The sequence below is a fragment of the Camarhynchus parvulus genome, chromosome 2 (genome assembly GCF_901933205.1).
Source record: "Camarhynchus parvulus chromosome 2, STF_HiC, whole genome shotgun sequence".
NCBI lineage: Eukaryota > Metazoa > Chordata > Aves > Passeriformes > Thraupidae > Camarhynchus > Camarhynchus parvulus.
Genome location: NC_044572.1, coordinates 3,238,902 through 3,261,488, shown reverse-complemented (window position 1 = coordinate 3,261,488; position 22,587 = coordinate 3,238,902).

The window sequence follows — 22,587 nt, the reverse complement described above, 5'->3', positions numbered from 1 at the left end:
TCAAAGGGGAGAATGAGTCCCAAAGGGTGCCAGATAAAGGATCTGTCCCTCAGTTTACCACAAGCCTTTTAATCCACCTGTCTGCCCAAATCCTGTCCAGTAGGATATGCTCTTAGCCAGATCAAAATTGAGATCTTTCTCACATCAAAATATCTCTGCTCTCTGGGAGCAGAACACCTTCCACAGACAGTTCCAGTGGTTTCTGTGGGGTAGCTCAAGGAGAAAGTTTCACTCAGTTTGCCACAGGTGTCAAATGTTGGCTCAGACGCCACAAATAAAACCACTGAAAAGAGGGAGAACCTTTACCTGCTGTTCTCCATCCCAGTCTTGTGCAACACTTTCTCCTTCTGAGCAGCTTTGTGTGTGATGTGCTGTTAGGAACAAAGCTCTCCTTTTCACTGAGAAGGCCTCAAAGTTCCTGCTGGAGGTGGGACTCATTCAGGTGTGAAGAATAAACTAAAAGGGTGACTTTCTGCACTCTGAAAAGCAAAATAACTTAAGCACACACCTGTTTGTATGGAACAAAGGGTTCTGATCAAAAAACTGCCATGGAAGTAGAATTGTTCCTTCTGCTCAATGCAGTGAGGGGATTTGTAATTTCCTATGAGTTTAAGCGACTTCTCAAGTGTTGCATTAAATAATGAAGGCAGTGGGAGGGAGAGTCAGTTCAGCAGAGCTTCATGTCCCTCCTTAGATTTTAATTCAGTGATGATCCATTCAATTTTCTGACTGGAACAGTTTTCCTCAAAGATTAAAGGAGCTGGAAGCCAACAGCAGCATCAAAAGTCAGGCTGAGGTTATTTTAAATGGACCGGATCTGGAAGCTCTGAAGACTCTGGTAATTCTGAGAAACAGAAAAAGGATTAATGACTGGGGTTTTTTTACCTTCATACATATTCTCTATGATTTTTAGCAGACTGATTAGTTCCAGCCCTTGAAAGGTGTATAAGCACTTGCTTCCTGTTGGAATGCATTAAAGCCCAGAGGAATTAGAAGCAGGTACATTGCCACGAGAGTGATTCATGCAGCAGCATCTTAATATTTCAGTGTTGAATCTAAGTGAGTTTTATATTTCATTTTAGTCCTTGAAGAGGAATTACTCCACACAGAAGGATGCACCAGGGGCCAACAGGTTGGAAAGTAACTTGGCAGAAAATTCCCTTGGAGTCCTTAGGGATGATGGTTTGGGTTGGAAGGGACCTGAAAACTCATCCCATTCCAGCCCCTGCCATGGGACACCTTCCACTATCCCAGGCTGCTCCAAGCCCCATCCAGCCTTGTGGAGTTCTAATTTTTAAGTGGGTTTTTTGGTTTTTTGTTAGGGTTGGGATTAAATGTGTGAGATAGTATTTTTTCTTTGGACTTCAATATTTATTCGTTTATATTCATATATAGTTTCATAAATTGTGAGCTTTACAGTATTTTATTTTAATAAATTTTATTTTAATGAATTAAAAATGGTCCTGTATTTTATAAGGCTTTTTAAGGATAAATTATTTAATTAAGAAATGATACTCAAATTATTTTTACTTTTAATTTAATAACTAACTTCTTGTGGTTAGTGGATTTTTTGTTTAATTATATAATACTAAAACTTCTTTTAAATTTAATTATATAATAGTAAAACTTATGAAGAAGAAGGATTAGTTTCTGTTTTAAAACTTTCATTTTGTTATATATTATTGTATTTTAAATACAATAATAAATAATAAATACATTTTTTAAATACAATTAAGTTTTTTATTATGTGATATTTATAATCTTAGTTCTATTATTTAATTTTGGAAGTTTTTTTCTATGTCTTTAGGTTAAATACAGCATTCTCTTGGGGGGTCAGTGTTTGTTAGCACAGAAAATTGAAAATCTCAGTAACCAGGGTTCTAACAGAGCCTGGCCTTGGACACTTTTAGGGATGAGTTACCCATAATTTTTCTGGGCAATCTCCCCTCAGCACAGCTCTGGTGAGACAATTGGGTGCTGGGTCCTGTACAGGAGAAACTGGGAGATCCTGGAGTGAGGCAGGGAAGGACCATAAAGGTGGTAAAGGACCTGACCCACATGGACAGGCTGAAACTGGAACAGCTCAGCCTGGAAAGAGAAGGCTCAGGGGAGCTCCCAGTGGGTGCAGACATCTGATTGGGGGGTAAAGACAGAGCAAATGTCTTCTCAGGGACAAGTACACAGCAATAAGGCAGAAACTAAAATACTATAAATACCATTGTCGCTGTCATATTTTCTGAAAAATCCCTTCACCAGGATTTTTTCTCCTGGGAAGCTGAGAAGCCTCAGAGAAAAATGAAAACACTAATTATCTCATTGTTCTCCCTGTTGGTGCTTTGGAATGTGGTTTGGACATTGTTTATCCAACAGGTGGTTGTTTGATTGATTTCATGTGAATTGTTTTTATTTAAGGACCAATCATCATCAGGCTGTATCGGACTCTGAGGAGTCAGTCGCGAGTTTTTAGTTAGTATCTTGTTAAACCTTCTGTCTGTATCCTTTCTCTATTCCTTAGTATAGTTTTAGTATAGCATTCTTTAATATAATATAACATGATATCATAAAATAATAAATTAGCTTTCTAAGAACGTGGAGTCAGATTCATCAATTCCTCCTTCATCCTTGGGACCCTGAAAAGACCACATACCATAATACCACAAATAAGGCAGAAATTAAGTTTAATCATAAGAAAACTTGTCTTTAGTGAGAGGGTGGCTGAACAGGAGCAGGCTGCCCCAGGGTGTTGTGGAGTCCCCATCCTTGGAGAGGTTCAGAAGCAGTTCGGACAAGGTCCTGTACTGTATTTGCTTTGCCCCCCAGACAAAGACAGGAATGATGAATCTGACTCCGTATTCTCAGATGGCTAATTTATTATTTTATAATATTATATTATATTAAAGAATGCTATACTAAACTCTACTAAAGAATACAGAAAAGATACTTACAGAAGGCTAAAAAGATAATAATAATTAAAACTCGTGACTCTTTCCAGAGTCCTGACACAGCTTGGCCCGGATTGGCCAATGAGCCAAAACAACTCACAGCAGAATCCAATGAAACAATCACCTGTGGGTAAACAATCTCCAAACACATTCCACATGAGCATAACCCAGGAGAAGCAAATGAGATAATTATTGTTTTCCTTTTTCTCTGAGGCTTCTCAGCTTCCCAGGAGAAAAACCCTGGGTGAAGGGATTTTTCAGAAAAAGTGAATGCCACAGTCCTGCTTTAGTTGAGGCTCTGATCAATGCAGGGCAATTGGCCAGGAATAAATGTTCACCAGAAATCCCTGCCAGGCTCAGCAATTCTGTCTGATTCCATTGGAAATTATACCTGGAATCACCACTCTGGAAAAGCCAAACTTTCCAACACCCACGGGCTTTCAGGTCTCTGTAGCTGAGATGAATCCCAATCAATAATGAGAGAAAAACCCTTCAACAGTTTTTTTTTCCAAACAAAGAGTAAAAAATGCAGTCTGACACTAAAAAGAAAATTAATAATGAGAAATGTCCAGTTTGGGAAGCAGTGTTATCGCCAATTATCGCATATCAAATTTTCAACTATTTTAAGTATTTTTTCAGTCCTCTGTGACTGTTTTCCAGCAATGATTATCAGCATTCTTTAAAGCAAACAAAAAAGTATAAGCAGATATCTGTTTTCAGTATATTACAGCAAACTTGCATTGTCATGTCCCTGTGGAAAAAGGTTCAAAATATGTTTGATTATTCACTTTAATATTCTCAGCCAATAATGTAATCAAAAGAAAAACATAATGTCTGAGAAAAGCTTAAGTGAAACAAAATATATTGAAAAAAATATTGAGTTTGACTTCCAGTAAAGATGATTCTTGTTGACACTGTTGACTTCTTTAAGTGTCTGTTCTGATTTTGTAGATCTGTATGTGATTATTAAAAATTCAAGCTCTGGATGTGATTTTGATCAGTTTCCACCCAAGTCAAAACATGAAAGGATGAAGTTCCTTTAACATAAATTTATTTTAAAATTTTACAGCCAGGTTGCTCCAAGCCCCATCCAGCCTGGCCTTGGACACTTCCAGGGATCCAGGGGCAGCCACAGCTTTTCTGGGCACCCTGTGCCAGGGCCTGCCCACCCTCACAGGAAACAATTTTTTCCCAATATCTGACCTAAATTCCCCTAAATTTCTTTTAGTTTCTACCCATTGTTCGTTGTCCTATCCCTGCAAAATGGATTTTGCCATTTGATAAAGGATGAAAGCCACTCACTTTTTGCTCTCCCGTTAATAGACACTTTTGGCATAGGAAAGACACAGGAAATAGTGAAATAAATCATACTGGGAACTTCAGAAATCCAAAATAAAAGTGGGAAGTTTGAAAACTGAGGTGCTGTTCTCTGCATTCCCTTTGGCTGGCTGACAACATCACCACACCATTTTCCATGCATTATATGGGTTATGATGTTTAACCATTGTGAAAAAAATAACCCTAAGTGAAGAAAAAGAATTTCACACCTTCAAAAAGGGAAAAAAAAGGAAATATTTAAAAAGCCCTCTAAACGGTAAGAAAAGAATTTTTTTTTAAATCACTCTCCCCAGAAGGAAACCCAACCCACAACCAATGTTGAAATTAGCAGCAGACAGAATGCTTAGAAAATTGACTTAAACTGATTTTACCTTAATTCAGTGAACTGAAAAATTATATGCTCTGGCCATTTTAAATAACTGTTGTGTGTAGTCAGAGAAAAGGAATAAATACCCCTTCAAAAGCCAAGGCTGTCCATTTTGAGGGATGAAATAATTTCTATTACATTTTTAGCCATTTTGTTTGTTATTAAAATTTTCTAATCAATGTGTCACAGAGTTTGGCTTCATGGAATTTGAGTAAATACATAAAAAAAAAGCTCTGAATGTACATTTTTCTGACTTAGTCTGAAAAACTGTGATATGTTGTACAGGCCATCTAAAGAAGGGAAGGAACAAGTTAGAACTTTCTCCAGACACACACCTGAATAAATAAATACTCAACCAGAGGACAATCTTTACTTTTTCCATCAAAACCAGGTGCTGACATCCATGGAAATAATCCAGTAAAATACTTTTCCTGAAAAAAAACCAACAAAAAACTTGACTCAAGGCCAAACATTTCATGGAGCTACACAGACTTGAGAAGTGAAAGGCAAGAAGAAAATGTAAAGGCAAGGTAAATTTTGGATCAAGAGTTCCTCCAGTGTCAAAATATTTATGTTTTATTCTAACTGTTACCTTTTGGTCCTCTTTTAAAAGGTATATACTGTATATATTCTATACACATTGTTTATTATTTTACAGCTGACATTAAATAAATAATATTTTGAGCATTGCAATAATTGAAAAGGTCGTAGTTTTTGTTGTATTTAAAACCTAAAATTGCATTCTTTTTCTTGCTCAAAAATAATTTTGCTCCTAGAAGTTAAAAAAAAAAACATAGAAAGAGGTTTCTCTTTCCACCTAATAAAATCTCAGCTATGACTTAAATGTGTGTGAAGTGCAGAGCACTTTAAACACAGACAAAAATGGCTTTTCATTCCATCCCTGCTGGAGTGTGCTTTATTTTTAGCCACTACAGAGACATTTCCACATCCCAATAAGCACTAAAAGCAGCTGTGATAGAAGACAGGCTGAAGGCAATTTAACCTGAAATTATGTGTAGCTGCCTCACAGTTTTACCTTTGTTTCTCTAAGAATCTCTTTCTTTTAATTCCTAAAGAAGTAGTGACTTACAAAGCTGAAAAAGAAGTGTAGAAACTTCTTTTTGAAAAAGGACATCCAAGAGCCATTATTTTTGCTTTCTAATTAGAATTTAAATCAATTTTTTAAAGAAAAAAATACCTAAAACATTTGCTGTGATATTATTTCAACACCCACATATCACTTTATTTTTAAATTTGGCAGTTCTAACTCTCCTATTCAATATAAATTTTTAAATACTTTCTATTCTGGAATGCAGCAATCAAAAAAAACCCAAACAAACAAGTTTCAACTGCACTTTTTCAGCAGTTGATGGAGAACAAGGAGAAAAATATTTCCAAAAAACACAGCTTGCATTTAGACATGGCCCTCTTAATTCCATTATTGCATCTTCCAGGGTAAACACACAAAATTTGCTTTATTAGCATTGCTGCCACAAAGCAGGGAATCAATCTCAGATAAATTGTTCTTCTCAGTGTTGGTTTTCTACACAAAAATTTGGAAGTTTTTGGCAGCACAGGAAGGAATTTGTTGATTCTGAGTTTGGTTTTGTGCAGAACCTTGTGGGGGTACCAGTCATTGGTTTCTCTGGGTCTGGATTGAAGGCACCTGAGACAGTGGTTCATGTTTGGACTCAGGTGTTTATTATTTCTTATCAGTAAAACAGTCTCACTACTGGGAGTTTTTCATCAGAAGGCACAAAATGGCCAACTATCTCTTGTTCCAAGGCCTTTTAAGACTAAACTATCCAATTAAGAACTGACTCCTGGATTATTTTCCCTTTTAACCCAATAACTGATCCCACAGAGCTGCAATGGGGACTTTTCTGCCCAATTACAAAATGCCACCCAAACCCACGGAGAAGAAGAAGAAGAAGAAGAAGAAGAAGAAACCCAGGATGACACCTGTGCCCTCCATCTTGCTTCCATCCACAACACACTAAAAATCCCAAAACCCTCAATTTCTTACCCAGTGACACACCTGCACTGCTCTCTATAATCTATTGCACACTTTTGTGGATTCCAGTCTATCGTGAAGTCCAGGAAACTATCTCTATGAATAAGGGTCAAAGTCGGTGCTCCCCTGAGCAGAGAAATATTCCCAGTGCCCTGGGTTTCCACAGAACCTGACAGGAGGGGACAGCCAGGGTTGGGGTCAAGTTCTGCTCCCGGGGACAGGGACAGGAGGAGAGGGAATGACCTCAATTAGCTCCAGGGGAGGATCAGGTTGGACACCAGGAGGAATTATCCCATGGAAAGGGCGCTCAGGCGTTGGAAGGGCCTGCCCAGGGAGGTTTGGAGTGCCCATCCCTGGAGGTGTCACCTGGAGGTGGCACTGAGTGCTCTGGGCTGAGAACAAATGGGGGATTTGGTACAGCTTGGACTCGATGGTCTTGGAGGGTTTTCCCAACCTCAGTGATTCTGTGATTCCACATTTGAGTGAGGAATGAAGGTGGGGAGAGGCGGAGATGGTTTGGAGAGTCAGAAATGGAATTACTGGAGGTTTCTTTGTTCATGTGAGGGCACCGAGTTGTAATATCGGAGATCAAAGTGGCCCCCGTGGCAGGGAGAAATGATGAGGAGGACCCCATCTTATCAGAAGGCTAAGTAATTACTTTATTATACCATATTATTTTATACTATATTACGCTACATCTAAACTGAATTTACACAAGCAGTCAACTCAACTCCCCAGAATCTTGTCAGTGACAGTCCCAACACACAGACCTGGATTCCATTGGCCAATGAATCAAAACACTCACACCAGAATCCATTTACCAATTCCCTTCAGGTAAACAATCTTCCACAATGCATTCCACTTTGGCACGACACAGGCACAGCAAATGAGATAAGAATTGTTTTGATCATTCTTTTCTCTGCTTCTCAGGTTCAGAGAATGTGAATCCCACATGGTAGCACTCCAGAGCTCCGTCTCTACAGGATGACAACGAGGGCACATTTCATTCCTTGATTCACATGTTTATAGGTTGGAAATAAAAGTGTTGGAATGCCAAATCTTTCCGGGATGGCACTGAGGGATTGCTTTGGATGAAGGGCACCAGAATTAGACACGGTTCACATCCATAACTGCTTGGAGCCAGTTGTCTGGAGCTGAGTTTATCTTGCCAGCAGCTTCTGGATGCTTTCCTGAAGGGGACTTGCTGCTTTTTTTGGGCAGGAAGCCTGGCAGCCTTTGTAGATATGTCTGTGACACAGATCCAGGAAAGGGAGAGTGTCAACCATTCCAGAAAATCTCCTGTACGTCCCCTAAAATCAATCCCCATAAAAGAATTGAGTGGGAAGGCTGCAGGATATATGACGATGTAACAACCACTGAAAAGCCTTGTTATTTACTGTAGGTGTCTGAAATGATCCTAAATCACTGCTCTAATCACTGCACATAGAGAAGATTTACTGCAGTGGGACAGTGTCTATATAAGTCACTGTAAGAGGATCCTAATTTCTCTTGTATTCTATTTACAGGGCATAGAACTTTAAATTTATTAGCAATTTACAATGTTCCAGCTTAATGACCTTCCTGGAAATTCAGGACACTGAACAGCCCCAGAAATACCTTTGGGACTGTACTGGAGAGGCTGGATTTTTGAAAGTCTTGGTAGGTTTTTTTATGGAAAAGGAATGTTCCTCTGAATGACTGCAGCTCCCTGGGAACTGGTAAGGAATTTGGTTCCAGGAAGTAAATCAAATCTAGCCTGATGCTGTGAATTATGTATTTCTGTAGCCAATATTTATTGTGGTGAATTCTGTGAAAAGATTCCATGAAGTCGTGAGGGATTTTTGCAATGACACAAGGGAGAAAAATCATACAAAAGCCACAAATCCCTGTTAATTTGACCCCATTATGATGGTAGCCAACTTCTGTTCTTGTCTGTCCCAATGGAGGTGTTAAGGAATTAAGACTTCCAAGGAATTAAGACTTCTAGGGAACAAGATACCCTTCCTGTCCCCTTCACAGTAAAAACCCCTTGCGCTGATTTTTTTTTTTTTTTTTTTTTGGAGCAGCATTAATTTTTTTCATGGTTGCTAATATAAGCTTAAATTTTGGAAATGTGCTGAAAACAGGATTGATAATTCAGTGACATCTTAGTTATTTCTAAGCAGCGCTTGCACAGAGTCAAGGTTTTTTTTCTTCTGATTCCAGCTGTCCCAAGGGGTATTCCAGGCCCTGTGGCATCATGCTCAGCATATAAATTAATGGGAAATTTGGCCAGGGATGGCTGCTTGGGGACTGGTTGGGCATTGCTTGGTTGGTCATGAAAAATTGTTTTGCATTTGCATCATTTGTTTTTCTGCAGGTTTATTGTGCTTGCTTTGCTTTAAAAATTATTCCCCTTTTCCATTATATTGTATTAAGGGTATGATTATGGTTATTGTTGCTATGGTTATGGTTGTTGTTATTGTTGGTTTTTTTAAAATCACAATTATTATTTTATTTGAGCTAGTAAACTGTTCTTATATCAACCTGTGAGTTTTCTCACTTTTACCCTCCCATTTATTTTCCCTACATCCTGTTGAGATCAGAAGTGAGCAGCTGTGAGGTGTTGAGCTCCAAGCTGGGTTTAAACCACAACACTCCTGTATGGCCAGATCTAGAAAATTCCAGTGAACTGAAAGCCCTCTCAACGAATCACAATTCCAAGCACAAATGCTCAAGATACTTCTTGAGGTAAAAATAAAGTAAATTTAGGAGTGAACAAGGGAGCCAACACCTCAGCTGTGCAGGGCATTACTAGGTAAAGTCCCCCACTCTGTCAGCAGCACTTCAGAAGTCACCAGCACAAGAATTCATTGAAAGGGATGGTGGAAAGAAGTGAGAAAGAAGAGGAGAAAAAAAAACTGCTGGAGTTTTTAGGACTGGATTCTTCATATTTTGAGAGAAGACCAGTGAGAAGGCAAAAAGTCACCAAAAGAAACTCTGGAGTCATGAAGGGAACATGAACAAGAGGTGAGACTTTCTGTCCAAGTCAAGGTTTGAAGAGCGTCATCAAATCTGTTTGAATTTAGAATACACTGAAATTCTGGACTTGGGAAACCATCACTGAAATTTAGTTTGACTTTAATAGAAGAGGGTGCCCTTTCAGCATTTTTTATTTGAGGGCTTCTTCAACGATTTTGAGTGCCAAGTTATGGAGAGAAGATGGACAAGACTTTTCTTTTTCTCCATCTCAAGACATGACTTTTCTTTCTATCAAAGTCAAGGTTTGAAGAGCGTCATCAAATCTGTTTGAAGAACACTTAGAATACGCTGAAATTCTGGACTTGGGAAGCCATCACTAGGATTTATTTTGACTTTAATAGAAGAGGGTCTCCTTTCAGCATTTTCTATTTGAGGGTGTTTTCAAGGACTTTGAGTGCTGAGAATCATCAATCTACCAACACTAGATTCCAATTTTATTTTAAAAAATTGCAGTCACTATAATTTTGTTCTCTCACTGCAAACAAAGGCAATAAAGAGATAGAATATTAGAACATTAATGGATGCTTGACTCTTGACCTCTAACTTCCTTTTTTTATTAACTATGTGAAAAATTATTTTACTTTCTGAAGAATATGAATACTCGAGAGACTGCCCTGAAGTTATTACCTTCCCAGAGCAGAGTATTATTTGTTGCTTTCCCTAAAGACAAATGAATAAAGAAAACAAAGAAGTAAATAAACAAATTTGTTGTCTTTTGGAACAAAAAAAAACCCCACAGTTACGTGTATGAGAAGTGATGTGTGAGATACCTTTTTCACCATGGTGGGTACACCTTGTGTTCATAAATCAAGATGAATTTTAGGGGAACAAACTGAATCTAATGAGCTTCAAAATTAAAGCTCCTAAGTGCAAAGTCTATTTTATGCCTTTGGATGGATAATAACTATTCCTTATTTTGAGTTCAGGGGAGATGATAGTGCTGTTGAATATGCTGATGGGAATTTGAAAGGCTTTTTGATGTTTATGGGATGGGAACCCCAGGAAAGCTAAAAGGTAGGAGGGGATGCAGAGGGAGAAAAGGGTTTGCAGGGAGATCAGCCCCAACAGGCTCAGTGAAATGAACGGAGAGGTCAGTGGGGTTATTGGAGTTACTAGAAGATAATCCATTATCCTTAAGATTTTGAGATGAGGGAAATGAGGATACAAATATGAAAAAAAAAAAAAAAAAGGAAGAAGGATTTGGAGGCCTGATGAGGAATGTTCCCATAAAGATCATTCCCATCTGACATGGAAAACTTGGATTCTGAAGTGGGGAAAAGCACATGGAGGTAGATTTGGTTAAAATTCCCTTATCTCATGTTTGCTCCTGGAGACCTTCATGGTCAGTCTGGATTTGAGCGCTGACCAATTTATCCCAACACCCAATCCATGCTTCCATCATTCCTTTGCACCAATCCATCTTCAGCAAGCCTGATGCCTCTTTTTGGAGGAAAATCCCTGGGCATTTCAGTCAAACTGGGGCTTGTGATCCCCTGGAGGAGGACCCTGAGCAGAATTAGGTCATCTCAGACGATCATCCCAGCCACCTGAGAATCTGAAACCCTCCCCTCATGGCACTTCTTTCCAAACCACATTTGCTTACGTTGCTTATGTTCCAACCTGATGAAATAAATGCAAATAGGTGTGTGCAGCTGAATTATTGTCTGTGCCCAAAGGCAGCCCCTCAGAGATTAAATTTTCCATTTGTATTCTCGCTACTTAGCAAGTCATATTTGCCTCGTTGTAATTGCAGAGCCTCAGTAAATAAGCAGAAAGAAGAAGGCTTTGCTCAGTCCCTCTTCTTAAGAGACTATGAAGGGGAACTAATTTATTTCCAGCACGGAGGCGTCCAGACAATTTCACCGCGTCTTGTTCCAATTATGAAAGCAAAATGAGAACTAAAGCCACATTTACTCAGAAACTGGAGATATCCACACTAATTTTGGTTAATTCTGTCAAGCGCCTTTTGACAGCTGGAGAAATTACTGCAGTTTGTTTGCTTTTTCTCTGGATGATTTTCAGCTCTCTATGAAAGTGGTGTGCTGTTTATTTGGATAAAATTCTCAATTTGTTTGGATATGGAGTAGTTCTTACCTCTTCATGATTGGCCATGGCACAGGATCAAGACTCAGGTGTGATGATCCAAATAATTTACTTGGTTTTATACTCCTTGGAATGATTTATCTGCTGTGCCCACCAATGTCTCACAGCAAAAGAGAGTTGGATATCACAATCCTGCTCCCAGGGAGAGAGAGGGGAGGGGAATATATAATAGGAAAAAACCAAAAAGAGCTGGAACCTCCAAATTCTTTGTTCTTTTATCCTCCCAGACATCTCAGACACCTGAACCCTTTTCCTTGGCAAGTGCATCTGGAATGTCCCCTTGTAGAAACCAAAGAATTTATTTTGTCCCTGAGATCAAGAGATTGGGAATAGGATATTGGTCCAATATATTCTGCCAGTGTTTAATTGAAAAATGAAAGATTAGTAAGCAAATGTCATTAAGTTTGATCTTTCATAAGAGGCAAAGTAGTCGATATATTTAGCACATATTTAACACATTTAATTTTTTTAATTAATTTCTGTGTCTCATGAGCGTATTTGTTCATTGATTATCTTTGCAATACCTCCAATTTGTTCTACCTTTTTTAACCAAAAATACATCATTTACTAAAAAAACTCTTACTCCCATTATTCATACATTTTTGGATGGCAGAGAGATATCAACAACAAATAAATAGAGGGTTACACTGAGAGAAGTCCTGCAGGATATTTTATGATCCTATGAGAAATTTTTTGCCGCATTAAACAGGATAATGAATCCACAGGTAATCAAGAGGTGCCAGCAGAATAATTTGGCTGAAATTGCAGGGCTTGTGGTTATAAACTTCTTAATTTTCCTCTAATCACGGGGGTGGTGTTCTTTATTAAAAAAAGGAATAAAACAAAATTAGAGTCTGGTTGTCATCTTGAGCAAGAGGATATAAATATTAAAAATTGATAATGTTAATTCCCAGTTTATTTTGCTTTATTTGAATATGCACTTGCCTTTAGGTGCATCAAAATTGAAATATATTATGAAGCAAAAAAGTCTGGTTTCTGTAGAATGAGAGAAATAGCTTTGAAGAATGGTTTGTAGCTGGCAGAGTTAACTTTGTTAAACTTGCTGATGTTGCAATCTTCATCCATCTAAGTTCTGAGGGAAAAAAAAGGACAGATCAATGTTCTTTACAAGTGCTTTGTTTTGTTTAGAAGTGACAACATTCATTACTGCTCCCTTTATAAATCACTTCACACATTAACAGAGCACAACCAAATTGCTTCTCATTCTCTCTGAGAATCATTAGTAACTCTCCAAATCCCAGATAATTGCATCTTAGTTTTTTTTTAACAACACCTGTGTCACTGTTAAGGCTTCATAGAAACTGGGTTTTGAAAAAAAAATAAAAGTAAAAAGACAACTTTTAATGTCTCATTTGCACATAGTTCCCCTAAACTTGTTCCCCAAGAATTCAATTGGAATACAAGAAAATGCCTTAAATTGCAAAGTTTTATTGGAACTCGCCTTCCAATTGTCAGAGTAATAACTCCATCTACAGTGTTATACATTGCTGAATACTAAAGATTTTTTCCAGCCTTCCTGCCTTTTCAGTTTTGCAGTGGAAAGAAATTTTTCTGCCTTCAAGCTCCCTTAGCTTTTACACTGCTGCCCCTAAATCTGTTTTTAAAAAGGTGGGAAAATCCCTTTGGATACTGAGCTCACAGAATATAAATGAAAAGCTAATTTAGAAAGTACACCAGTCATGAGGTCACCCAAATTTTGGGTTGATTTTGATTGAGTGAATTTTGATAGTATTCTACATTCTACTCCTAGGTTACTCTGGAGAGTACCTCCATACCAGCAGTGTAAAGTATTTGTAACCTTATGTTCAACTCTCTACAGCCAAAAGGAATCTGGTTGGAAATGGCATCTCATGGAAAATGAGATATTGTGGCAACAGCTGGAATAAAAGTGGTTAAGGAAAAATCTGCACAAGCAATGGAAAGGGCAAAAAACTTTGGCCACAGGGTCTGAGTAACTGCTGGAATCAGGATGGGGAAAGAACATGAACAAATTTCATCATATCTGATTTCTGTATCATTTAATCTGCTATTCCAAGGGTCAATGGAATAAACTTTAAATAAAGTTTATTTATTTAAACCCCACCAATTTTATTTCAAAGGGATGACATAAAAAGGTTAATTCTGAATCCAGGAACTTTGTCTTTATGGATTTCTCACCAAACACCCCTTTCAACACACATATAAAAATCTCCGTTATTACAATTACAAAAAAAAAATTGAACTCTTTTATTTTGATTTCTCTTTCTCAGCTGTTAGAAACAAACCACAGAAAGCAGTTTTTCCATTTTAGTGGCTCTTCGCCTCTAACATTGTGATGGGAAATTCGTACCTATAAAAAATCCCTCAGAAAGTCTTGATCGATATCTGGGGGATGTTTTGAAACACTTGGATGAAAGGCACTATAAAATTAGAAGTGTTTTCCTTACTTGTGCTCTGACACTAATATTTACCTTTGAGCTGGGGCTTTTGGCAGGGTTTTCAGTCTCTGTTCCCATTTAAGGAAAGTAGTTTTGCACAACTTTTAGGGGGGAAGAAACAGGGGGAATGTTCTCCATTTCCTGTCCTCGTGAGTTAGATTTTGTTCCCTATTTACACCTTTACCTACTCAAGGCAGTGAAAGAGAAATAATGCATCAGAATAAAATGTAATATGTGCCATATCATTAAACTCATTGAAAAGGGAAAGAAGTAAGGATAATAATTTGGAGAGAGAAAAAGCAGGTGTTTAAATGGTCTGAAGAACCGGTCATGAAATATTTATTTTCCCTTTCAACTCACACACAATTAAAAAAAGGTATTTTACATTCACACACAATGAACCAAGTGCAAGTAAGACCTGGGATATTTTACAATCTCAGGTCATTCTTGAGAATAAGAAGAAATGTGTGTAGTGGAGAGAACAAATAGTTCAGCAGGCTTCCTGATTTCTACCAGTGCTTTCTTAGGAATTATTTCACTCCTCTGTGCTCTGGCTCTTCGGTCTCAACAGCAGAGAAATCAGTCTTCAGCCTCCTGGAGATGGTTTTACGAGTCTGATTTAGCCCATATACAAGGGTTTGTTAAATACAATTTTTGGGGCTCATTTTTTCAGTGCTTTATAATGTTTCCCCTCTGAATGCTGTATTTTAACTGGAATAACCTTGCAGCAGTTTGTAATTCAATATGGATTTAGTTACACTGGGTTTCAATCTGTTTGAAGTATGCACATGGGTTTATCAGGATTCACAGTTCATATGAGGGAGACAGGCTGAACTCCTTGGTGGTTTAGGATGACTGTCACAGTCAAATATAATCTTGTCTAAGCTCTCCTGATTTTGTCCTCAGCCTTGTCACACAGACTCTGTGAAGATCAATCTCTCCCCCATTAATCTTCCATTTCACAGGGATGCTTTTTGCCAAATCCTGTTGCTTTCCTGATGCCTTGTGAAGGGTGATCTAGAGCAGAGACTGGACAGAGCTAAAGAATAAAGCAGGGATTTATTAAAAGGATCTCCTCCATGGATGCACCTTGGGCAGCACAAGAGCCCAGCCAGGGCTGCACCCAAGATGAACCAAAATGGCCCCAAAATGCACGAGCACTCCCGGGGTCTCTCCCTGGGATCAGTTCTGCTCCATTTGCACCTTGCAGTTCATTGTCCCATTCCAGCTTTAGCCCAGGCAGTCCCACCCTGCTTGTTTTTCTCTCTGCAGCCCACGGTGTTTGTGCTCTTGGGCTGAGATTTGGATCATTTGTCCTTGGTGCCCAGCTGGAGCAGGAATTGTTTTGTCTCCCTGCTCTGTGCACAGAGCTCACCATGCCCTGATGTGAAGCCCAGACCCACACACTAAAGCAGCACAGAATCTGAAAATATAAAAGCTAAAACCTGAGGCATCATTCCCACACCTCAAAAATCTCTAAGTTCTATCCAACTGTACAGCTCCACTAAGCCCAGATGTAGATGTTTGCTGTCCCTCATCACTCCTGGTTCCAACCTTAATAATTTTCAATTTCCTCAGCTCTCAGAGCCCTTTCAGAGAAATTTTCTTCTGATAAAACATTGCAGCATCATTTCTCCCTGTCTGGTTTGACAATCCAGAGCCGATCCAGACCCCACTGTGCTGGGTTTGATTTTATTCAAGCTTCCTTCTTTCACCTTTGGTTTGGAATTCATATCACACCACATGAACCCGCTCACCCCACAGCTTTTCTCTGACTCCATTCCCACGAATTTCTCCTTTTTCTCTCTCTCTCTTCCTACAGGCTTCTCATGTCCTGGAATTAAAGGGGTCTGGGAGGGGAGAGAGAAGTGGTGAGGAAAGGGGTTGAGCAATCAGCTACAACTCCAGGTATGAGTGTGCTGCACACTAATAATGGCAATTCCCTTAAATCCACCATGGGAATAATGAACCACAGAATCACAGAATCCTGGAGTTGGGTTGGAAGGGCCATTAAAGATCACCCAATCCCACCCCTGTCATGGCAGGGACACCTTCCACTATCCCAGGTTGCTCCAAGCCCCATCCAGCCTGGCTTTGGACAATTCCAGGGATCCAGGGGCAGCCACAGCTTCTCTGGGCACCCTGTGCCAGGGTCTCACCAAGTCCCAGGGAACAATTTCTTCCTTATGTGTAACTTAAATTTCCCCACTTTCAGTTTGGACTATGATTTTTTTCCCAGGTAACTCCATTTTCCTCATTAAACCCACAACCAATAGACAAAAATCCCCAATCAAATCCATTATTTCTTGGTGTTTATCAGCCAGCCTCTCTGTGGGGCTTTAGCTGACCCCAAACAAACACTGCTCAGTTCTGGATCTCTTTATCTTCTCTGCCCAGAAAGGGAAAGGAAATGGAGTTTTACACACAGCAAAGGAAGGCAGAGAGAGGAAGTTTAAATCCTGGCTGAAAGGAACTGATAAAGCATTCAGAAAAAAAAATTCAGTGTAGTAATTTAGCCCCACAGACATGACAAATACCAAAGGAATTGGACTGATGTGGTCCATGGCAAACAGGTCAGACAAGCTGAATGTTCTGCCTCTTGGATGTCTCCCACAGCAGTAAAAGTTTTTCAGAACTCCAAAGTGTGCAAGCAAATATGATTTTTCTTCTCTGAATGGAAGCCAGGAGTCAGGAGTGTAGTAATGGGGATAATCAGAGCAGTTGCTGCTCTGGGGAAAACTTTCTGAGGCATGGTGAACACATTTTTAGGTTTTTTTAGGACATAATGCAGAGGGAACATCTCCCTAAACAGATGAATAGAAATATTTCTCTTGTGGCAGTCACTATATTGGGATAACTGTTGAGGAAGGGTTGTTTTCAGTGAGAAACTCAAAATCACAAATACAACTGCTCCTACTCTTGTTGACAACAATTTTCCTCTGCCACATTTATTCTGTGGATTAAATGGGATGTTCTTCATGGTGCTGGCAAAAGCCACAGACCAGGACACTGGACAGTGTGGGACAATGTAATTTTATTGGCTTCTGTTTGTGGTCATCTCAGAAGTCTGAGGCAAATGAGTTGTTCCACCACTTCTTGTCACACAAATCCACTCTTTGGTCCATGTGTCACAGCAGAGCCAGGTTTCTTGGTCACATACAGGAAATACCCAGAACACCTGAAAAGTTCTAATTGCCAAGCTTGAATTGAGGTTAATAAATTTAGAGGAAAGGCAACTAAAATGTCGTGAGGTTTAGGTTAGGTAGCAGCACCACAGCACTGACCTTGCAATAACAAATCACCCCAGGACGTGAGAGAAGGATCCACAGACTGCAACCACAACAGGAAATGATAAAATAGGCCAGAGAGCTTTACCTGGGCTCTAAAACAAAATATCATTGCTAACCCACAGAGGACTGAATTCAGTTCTTCCTCCCAAATGAATGTGGTCACTTCATCCTTCCAGCTCATGAGTGGATATTCCTTGGGACTGAGGAGTTTTGGGTGGGACAGAGCCATCCCAGGAAAAGGGATGAGACATTAATTCCTTGGGTTATCACTGGCTTTGCTTAAGCCAACCTTGGAACCAAATTCTAAATGTCACCTTATCCAGGTTTTCAGTTTATTCTGTTATTTGCAGGTTTAGCACGAGTAAAACAAATAAATATCTGAATTTCCCCTCTGCCCTGAGTAAATATGATCAGCCCAATCTTTCCCAGTGTGTCACACAGATGTTTCTGCTTTGCTTCCATCAGTCAGCTTACTTAAAAATGATTCTCTGATTAGCCTATATCAGCTCACAAGTGTTTTTGTGCTGCACTTCTCACTGATATTTGTTTTCACATGAAAGAGGAGACTAATTGTGCTCCCCTCAAGAGTTTCTACACGAAATATTTCACTTTGGGCTGAGTGTTTAGACCATAACATGGTCCCTCATGGGAACAGCAGAAAAAAAAAATTCTTGAAATGACCTTGCAGACTTCTATGGTTTTCAGGATAAATTTCTTTTATAATTCTATATTTACAGTATGGTATTTGGGAATAACACCAGTGAATATGTCCTTGAGTTAAATAGACACTTGATTCTTGTCACCCAATATGTTTTCTTTTGCTGCATTAGGATGTGGAACAGAATGATTTATGGCACATCAATAAATAGATTACCTCTGCTTGGAAGAATAAGGAGAAAAAAATTAATAAATGCATGCAATATTTTGCAGTATAATAAGGACCAGTATTTAAATAGCTGGGTATAATCAGGCACAAGCTCTCCTGCTTTCAGATGAACACTGTGTTCTTTCCTGTGGTGTGTGAAAAATAACGTGCTAAAAGAAAACCTCTCACTTTCAAGATTTCTGGATGAGTTGTGGTCTGTGTTATATTAAGAACTAAACTGAGCTACTTTATTAAAAATAATTTAAGTACAAAACTAAAATTATCAAATAAATATAGTTATTTAATAGGAACACTTTTTTTCCCCTGAGATTCTACAAACAAGAACTTGGACAATGCCACTTTTTGCATCAGACTTGTTTTGAGAAAAGTCTTTGTATCTAAAACTTACAACTATTATTCAAAAGAAAAGCTGTTTTCCTTAGAATTAAACTTAAGAATATTTCATTTTATAGATGTAACAAGACACAGCACATCACCTGTAGAACCAGGCATGCAGAGAGTTTTTCAGTCTTGGGTACCCCTTTTTTGGGTGCTATAAATTGCTCCTTGGAAGTGCTTTATCCTCTCCTTAAACAAAACAGGATGGCTGAGGCGACATGAAAAGCTCATTTCAATCATCTGTGTTATCAATCTAACAAAGTAAGAAGTGGCAAACTACACAGGGTTGTGAATTTTATCATCTTCCCTCATTATGTGCAAGATATTATTGATGATGTAGTAGGGAAATAATATGTGTGTGGGGAGAAATTGTCTCATTCCAACATTTTTCTGCTGTTGAGATGCACCTGGCAGCTCAAACTCACCTGGAAAAAGCAGAACTCCACATTTCCCTTTTAGTTTAAAACTAAACCACAAGCAAGCCCTGAAATTGCTGGAAGAAGCAGCTGAGGATCTGTGGCGTGCTCTGTCAGGAGATGATTTGAAGGCCAAGAGCAAATCCATTTCAAAGTCAGCAGTAGGACAGCTCTGTTACATAAGGTGCAGAATGCCTGGAATAGCACTGCCACGAGGACTCTGTGAGACTGGGCTATAGAAAAAGCTATATAAAAGCTTTTTCTGTAAAGCTGTATAAAAACAAGGCATTATTTATTCACCGTGTTCAATCCGCTTCATTTTGCCTCAATTCCTTTCCAAAATTAGGACAAGTAGGTGAGTGCATGAACAAAGCAATCCAAGCCATCCTCTCTGAAGTCTTTCAGAGGAAGCTGTTTTTGCTCTCTTGCCAAGAGCAGTGATTTGTGTTCATTCTGTGGACAATTTTAAGGAGACAGGACATGTCTCAGAGGTGTTAGACTGTAGTGCTGAGTGTAGGTTTACTGAATGTCCTTGCAGGGGTATAATTGCCACTAAAAAAATCACAGTTATTCTGCTCATAAAAAGCTGAAGATGATTAAACCTAGTGAAGGTCTAATAAAAATTTGCCCTGACTGGGTCCGATCTGCAATACAAGCCCAGGATATCTGCACAGGGAATACCCAGCAGGAGCATCACACCCAGCAATTCCACAATTTACTAAGTTCAGTAATATTAACCAAGATTTCTACAGGAAAGTGACCCCCTTTTCCCTTCACTGAGAATTTACCACTTAAAGAACTTTATACTCACCTTTATTTTTATTTATGCTATCCTTTATTGCACTCTCCTCACTCTTTCTCTTATTGTATTTTGGGCATCATCACAAATTCATGCTCATGATCAGTGTGCTATGAAAACCTCTCATCTTTAAGGGCTAGGCTGAGGTGGTTTGAGATAAAAGACACAGCAATCACAGCAGGATATTTCATAATACCTCAAAAGAAAAGAGAGCTGCATTTCCCCTCTCAGCTGCAAACACTCTCATTCAGTCTGAGATCCCAGATTCCTCACTCTCCTCTGCCTCAGCTGTGTAAGACCCATGAGAAAACCCTCCCAAACACATCCCACAAAAATGGGGTTTGGTTACAGGGCTGCAGAATCCATGTTGTCTTTGAAAAAAGCAAATTTAAGGCTTCATTTCTGCACAGCTGCTGGAGAGGAGAAACTTATGTGGGCAAATTGTTCTTAAAGTCTTTCCAGTGGTCCCAGAGTGTCAGAGAAATAGCACAAAAACAAGGTCAGTGCCTGTGGCTCACAAGATTCAAAGCAAGGAGAAGATAGAAAATTTAAAAAATAAGAAGATAAGCCTGGCCCAACATAGAGTTTTGTGTGGAACTCAGGAATAAAGGTGAGTTTTCTGTGAATACATCAACAACCAGAGGAGGGCTGAGGAGAATCTCCATCCTTTACAGGATATGAGGCTGAACATGAACCCAGGTGTGGCATTCACATTCTCTGGAAAACCCCTTCACACAGGATTTTTCTCCTGGGAAGCTGAGAAGCCTCAGAGAAAAGGAAAACAATTCTTATCTCATTTGCTTCTCCTGTGTTGTGCTCATGTGGAATGTGTTTGGAGATTGTTTACCCACAGGTGATTGTTTCATTGGTTTCCTGTGAATTGTTTTGACTCATTGGCCAATCAGGGCCAAGCTGTGCCAGGACTCTGGAAGGAGTCAGGAGTTTTCATTATTATCTTTTTAGCATTCAATAAGTATCCTTTCCATATTCTTTAGTATAGTATAGTATTCTTTAATATAATATAGTATTATAAAGTAATAAATTAGCCGTCTGAGAACATGGAGTCAGATTCATCATTCCTGCCTTGGTCAGGACACAGATAGCAAATGCAATACCCAGGAGTGCCCAGCTGTCCAAGAAGGCCAATGGCACCAGGCTCTGCCAGCAGCAGTGAGGCCAGCAGGACCAGGGCAGGGATTGTCCCTCTGTGCTGGGCACTGCTGAGGCCACACCTCAAATCCTGGGCTCAGTTTTGGGCCCTTCATGACACGAGAGAATTGAAAACTGCACCAAGAGATACTTGAGAGCAAGAGTTGAAGCAAATTGATATGAATTAGGCTCCTTAGCCTAAATATTATTGGTTTTCTATTGTATTTTTGGGGACCCTTGTGGCAGGGAGGAATGATGAATCTGACTCCATGTTCTCAGAAGGCTAATTTATTATTTTATTATACTATATTATATTAAAGAATGCTGGACTAAACTATACTAGAGAATACAGAAAGGATAATTACAGAAGGTTAAAAAGATAATAATGAAGACTCATAACTCTTTCCAGAGTCTCAACACAGCTTGGCCCTGATTGGCCAATGAGCCAAAACAACTCACAGCAGAATCCAATGGAACAATCACCTGTGGGTAAACAATCTCTAAACACATCCCACATTAGCAAAACACAGGAGAAGCAAATGAGATAAGAATTGTTTTCCTTTTCTCTCAGGTTTCTCAGCTTCCCAGGAGAAGAATCCTGAGTGAAGGGATTTATCAGAAAATGTGAATGGGACAGTTTTCTACCCCCTACCATGAAAAAGGAAAAGAGCTGATGTATATTTAAGGTTTCTCCAGCCAAACAATCTCAGCTTCAGAAGCATTCAAATGTGATGGAAACACTGAAGTGAAAACATGACATAAATTGGAAACTGAATTTCTGTGGACATCACTCAAAGCTGGGGTTATGGGGATTTTTTTCCCATTTTAGCTCATTTTTAGCCACTCTTGATGAGATAATTTTGCTCAGCTGAAGACCTCCCATGTCCATTCCCCACATTGTGCTGCTGTGTCAACCTGGCAGCACAGGAATTCACAGGGGTGAACAATGACTCTGACCTCACTGTGGTAATGGAAAATATGTCAAATTTATTGACGCAGCTGCTTTCCTACTCAAGGGGACGAGCCAACACTGGCAAGTGTTTCCAGCTGCACTAATTGACAGTACAGTGTGTTCTAGCACCAGGCAAGAGCTCTACCTGAGGTGATGCTTGAATAACCATCCTGTGCAATCAATACTGGGCTCATTGGTGTTTTAGCAGAGTGTGTGGAGTTTGTAGCATGTTCTGAGGGGTTTAAAACCACGGAGTTAAACCTCTTGTTTAGCTGGGGAAAAGGAAACTCAGGGCTGCCCCCATCACTCTCTGCAGCCCCTGAAAGGTGCCTGTGCTCACCTGGGGCTGGGCTCTTTCTCCAGCAGCACTGACACAACCAGAGCACACAGCCTCAAGCTGCACCAAGGGAAATACAGGTTGGATATCAGGAAAAAGTTTTTAAAGAAAGAGTGATAAAGTTCTGGAATGGCTGCCCGGGGAGGTGGTGCAGTCC